Genomic DNA, 5842 nt, shown 5'->3' with positions numbered 1-5842 from the left:
TGAGACTGTGAAATTGTCTGAGCGTGACCCGGAGACAGCCCAGCCTATCACAAAACAGTATAGAGTGCGGCTATAACCCACCACGCTTGCTAGAAGGGTGTTCTTTTTTTTTTTTTTTAAAACACTGCATAGAGAATAGAAACGCAGGGGCTCTACATGAGATGAAGCCAGAGCTCTGGCATCCGTGGTTGGAGCTGCTGCTGCCGCAGTGGACTACACAGCAGCAGATGCAAGCGTCCCAGCAACAACAGCTGTTGAGAGAGATGCTAACCCTTCAGAAAGAACAGGTGTACTTGTGGCACCTTAGAGACTAACAAATTTATTAGAGCATAAGCTTTCATGGACTACAGCCCACTTCTTCGGATGCATATAGAATGGAACATATATTGAGGAGATATATATACACACATACAGAGAGCATGAACAGGTGGGAGTTGTCTTACCAACTCTGAGAGGCCAATTAAGTAAGAGAAAAAAAACTTTTGAAGTGATAATCAAGCTAGCCCAGTACAGACAGGTTGATAAGAAGTGTGAGAATACTTACAAGGGGAGAGAGATTCAATGTTTGTAATGGCTCAGCCATTCCCAGTCCTTATTCAATCCTTTGTTGATTGTGTCTAGTTTGCATATCAATTCTAGCTCAGCAGTCTCTCGTTGGAGTCTGTTTTTGAAGTTTTTCTGTTGTAATATAGCCACCCGCAGGTCTGTCACTGAATGACCAGACAGGTTAAAGTGTTCTCCCACTGGTTTTTGAGTATTATGATTCCTGATGTCAGATTTGTGTCCATTAATTCTTTTGCGTAGAGACTGTCCGGTTTGGCCAATGTACATGGCAGAGGGGCATTGCTGGCACATGATGGCATATATCACATTGGTAGATGTGCAAGTGAACGAGCCCCTGATGGTATGGCCGATGTGATTAGGTCCTATGATGATGTCACTTGAATAGATATGTGGACAGAGTTGGCATTGGGGTTTGTTACAAGGATAGGTTCCTGGGTTAGTGGTTTTGTTCAGTGATGTGTGGTTGCTGGTGAGTATTTGCTTTAGGTTGGGGGGTTGTCTGTAAGCGAGGACAGGTCTGTCTCCCAAGATCTGTGAGAGTAAAGGATCATCTTTCAGGATAGGTTGTAGATCTCTGATGATGCGCTGGAGAGGTTTTAGTTGGGGGCTGAAGGTGACAGCTAGTGGTGTTCTGTTATTTTCTTTGTTGGGCCTGTCTTGTAGGAGGTGACTTCTGGGTACTCGTCTGGCTCTGTCAATCTGTTTTTTCACTTCAGCAGGTGGGTATTGTAGTTTTAAGAATGCTTGATAGAGATCTTGTAGGTGCTTGTCTCTATCCGAGGGATTGGAGCAAATGCGGTTATATCTTAGAGCTTGGCTGTAGACAATGGATCGTGTGGTGTGTCCTGGATGGAAGCTGGAGGCATGTAGGTAAGTGTAGCGGTCAGTAGGTTTCCGGTATAGGGTGGTATTGATGTGACCATCGCTTATTAGCACAGTAGTGTCCAGGAAATGGACCGCTTGTGTGGATTGATCTAGGCTGAGGTTGATGGTGGGATGGAAATTATTGAAATCATGGTGAAATTCCTCAAGGGCTTCTTTTCCATGGGTCCAGATGATGAAGATGTCCTCAATGTAGCGCAAGTAGAGTAGGGGCGTTAGGGGACGAGAGCTAAGGAAGCGTTGTTCTAAGTCAGCCATAAAAATGTTGGCATATTGTGGGGCCACGCGGGTACCCATAGCAGTGCCGCTGACTTGAAGGTATATATTGTCCCCAAATGTGAAACGAGAGACTGCTGAGCTAGAATTGATATGCAAACTAGACACAATCAACAAAGGATTGAATAAGGACTGGGAATGGCTGAGCCATTACAAACATTGAATCTCTCTCCCCTTGTAAGTATTCTCACACTTCTTATCAACCTGTCTGTACTGGGCTAGCTTGATTATCACTTCAAAAGTTTTTTTTCTCTTACTTAATTGGCCTCTCAGAGTTGGTAAGACAACTCCCACCTGTTCATGCTCTCTGTATGTGTGTATATATATCTCCTCAATATATGTTCCATTCTATATGCATCCGAAAAAGTGGGCTGTAGTCCACGAAAGCTTATGCTCTAATAAATTTGTTAGTCTCTAAGGTGCCACAAGTACTCCTCTTCTTTTTGCGGATACAGACTAACACGGCTTCTACTCTGAAACCTTCAGAAAGAGTTACAGAAGGACCTGGTTCGACAATTAATGCTAGTCTTGCTTCCACGGGGGCCCCCAGCAAGGCCCCTCTCTGCACGGGTAACCCTCCCACAGGCCCCAGTGAAGTTAAGTAAGATGGGATCGGGTGATGACCCTGAGGCGTTTTTGACCACCTTTGAGAGGGTAGCACTAGCCTCTCAGTACCCTCCTACCCCCGAACTCTGGGCTTTGATATTGGCACCGTGTTTGATGGGACAGGCACAGTCGACCTATTGCAACCTAGACCAAGAACAGGCCAAGGACTACAGGGCAAGTGAAAGCTGCTATTCTAGACTATTTAGATATTAATGAAGAGACACATTGCCAGTGATTTAGGTCAGAAACATGCCCCACGGCCGCCAGCTCTCGCATAGCAGCCCATCTTCTGTTACCTCCTCCATTGAGTAGTGGACCCACACCGTCCCGGATCTTTCTGTTTTTAACCTGACGTAGTTGTAGAACCCCCTTTTGTTGTCTCTAACATTTCTTGCCAGTTGTAACTCATTCTATCCCTTGGCTTTCCTGATTTGTCCCTACACGTTCGTGATCGCAAGAGCCTACCCCAGCTGGCGGCTACAACGGACTGTGGGTGCACACGGTGGCTGGAGAATCGGCATACCCAATAATAATGACGAGACTAGCCTTTTAACAGAAGATGCAGGCCTAACATGACTTGAAGAACCAGAAGACCCGGGGGAGGAGAGCTCAAGAACACCCCTAACCAAGGTCAGAGGTGGAGAAGGAAAAGAGATTTCCCCCCTCCCCAGGCTTAGGGTCCTACTGCAAGCTGGAAATTTTTTGCTCAGGAACAAAGGGACGATCCCAGGTTAAGCTGCAGCTATGAGCAACTGGTCTCCATAAATAGAGAAATGACAGAACCTTAGCGCCTGAAGCAATATTGCCATTTTCTGGTGGTTATGGAGCACTTGTACCTCATGGAGTTAAACCAACAGTCTGAGGAGAGAAGGCCACAACTACTAGTGCCAGGCAAATCTGCCAACAACCAGCGATGCAACTCACGCATGACATCCTTTGTGCTGGCCATTTGGGGCAGGAGAAGATGCTGTTGGGGGTACTGGCTTGCTTCCATTGGCCTGGCATCCATCTGGAAGTGAGGGAATATTGCTCCTCCTGCCTGGAATGCCAACTGTTCACCACCAAGGGTGCCCTGAAAGCTCTCCTCATTCCTTTGCCACTGATTTGAGACGCCCTTTGAAAGGATAGGGATGGATGTGGTCAGGCCCCTACAGCAGGGTGCCTCCAGATACCAGTACATCTTGGTGGTCATCGACTACATGACCTGGTAACAGGAGGCTGATCCCCTTGGCATGGCAAAGGCAAGTGCAATTACACCAGAACTTACTAAACTTTTTTGCTCACGGGGTTCCCTCACAAGATATTCACCAACTATGGGACCAACTTTGCCTTGAGAGATGCAGGAGTTGTGTACCGTTTTGAAGGTTAAATTCTTGAACTTCTGTATACTGTCCACAGACAGAAGGTCAGAGAGAAATGTAATAAAACCCTAAAAGAAATGCTGAAGAACTTCATCAGATCTGACCATAAGCACTGGGATGAACTGCTTCTATTGTTCTTCATCATAAGGGAGGTCCCAGAGGCCTGTACGGGATTCTCCCCCTTTGAACTATTGTATGGGCGTCAGCCTCTGGGGATTTTAGATTTGCTGCATGAACGTTGGGAGGAACCGGATGTGAGTACCATTGTCGTGACCCAGTATATTGGTTTGAGTGGGACCCCAGACAGAGGCCCAGCCTGTCATAAAGGAGTAGTTGGGAAGCGACAGCAACTTAACACCCCCCTCACCCCCAAAACCTTGGAAATAAATGAAGAAAGGAGTGACAGTGCAGCATCACTCATTGACACAGAGCTCCATCAGGACACAATAGGCCAGATCATTAGGAAAAGTCACATGCAACTGTGCATCTCCGTGCCTGTCTTGCTGGTGGAATTGCTATTGGCACACACAGGAATGCAGTTGTGTAGGCTCTTCCTGAACACTGGCCATTGTCATGGATTTGAACAATACCTGTTCAGGTCTTAATGATCCTTTTTATCCTGAAAGACTCAGTGGCTGACTGGCGTGCTGGAGGTCCTATTAATTACGTATATTGAGTGAGAGTTAAGACAAGGCCTGAATCTGTTTGCCATTAAGACAAAGGACCTATTGCTAAGTTAAGGCCTATCGTTCAGTGAACCAAACCTGCTGTGTAACCTTTAATAAGAGCGGAAAATGTAGTTGGCTAATATTTAGCATAATTCCCTGTTAGAACAAATGTCCTAAACTGTGAGTGAGTCTTAACTAACCACTAAGGGAAACAGGTGTTTGCTAACTATCAAATGCTTGAGAAGGACGCTTGTGCCTCACGCCCAAAATGTCAGGGATAAGAACAAAATGCAAAAGTTGATGTTGAGAAAAATAAGAAACATTTGACTAGGTTGAGATGCTGCTGCACATGATTTGCATGTGATTGATATGAAGTGCTTTGGTATAAAAATGCAGCATGTACATGGCATGAAATGTATCAAACATGGACAACGGGAATGAGTAGTTAGACCCAGGCATGCACGAATGTACGGGTCATGGAAGTGTAAAAGGCATGAAAGGTTTTGAACTGTTAAAAATAATCAGAGCTATGTAGGATCCCTCTTCCCCCCCCAATATCAAACCAGTATAGATTTGGTGAGGATGAGAGAAACAGCCCATCTGCACCCCAGGACGGGTAACTGATCACTGTTCTTTCCTACTTCATCTGTTTTACTTACGCACTTGTATTTTGTGCTTTTAATTAAGATGACGGTATATTGTCCTAAATGGATTAATCTTGCTAAATTAGTGTGGACCGTGGTTTTTTCACCCTACAGGAATGCCAAAGAGAATATCACATTAGCGACTTCCTCATTCAGTTAATCAGGTTCTAGCCACACAAAGTGAGTTTTGTTCTAGCTGTTGATGATTGCTAGAAGCTAATAGTGCCGTGAAAGATGTGGGCCTGCTCTGTATTTGATGAATGCTATATAATTGTCTGGTTGCTATAGCAATGTTTTCTGTCTCTTAAGAATTAAGCCAAAAGGCATCTCTAGGGAAAAACAACAAGCAGGAAACAAAACAATGACTAGAGATGAGATGCCTCTGGATGAAACACTGCGGAGTCAGTATTTTCTTAATGACTGGGCTATTAATTGAGAAGAGCCTACCTGCCTTGGTCCTGCAACATCAAGACGTAGGGTATGTCTACGCTACAGTGGCACAGCTCCAGCACCGCTGTACTGTAGATACGTCCTACGTTGTTGGAAGGTATTTTTCTGTCGCTGGAGTTAATCCACCTTTTTGAGAGGTGGTAGCTAGGTGGACAAAATAATTCTTCCTTCGATCTAGCTGCGTTTCCAGGGGTTGACCTAACTATGTCTTAGTGTGTGGAAATTTTTCACAGCCCTGAGCATTGTAGCTAGGTCAACTTAGGGTTTAGGTGTAGACCAGGCCTCTGAAGAAGATGGGCCTTCCTAGCTAACATTGGGCAATGGGAAGCTCTCGGTACATAATCTGCATATAGAGGCTTTAATTTCTAAAATCCTTCTTCTCTTATCCTAG

Source organism: Chrysemys picta, chromosome 6, assembly GCF_011386835.1.
Source record: "Chrysemys picta bellii isolate R12L10 chromosome 6, ASM1138683v2, whole genome shotgun sequence".
Classification (NCBI taxonomy): domain Eukaryota; kingdom Metazoa; phylum Chordata; order Testudines; family Emydidae; genus Chrysemys; species Chrysemys picta.
This window is presented reverse-complemented; position numbering follows the sequence as displayed.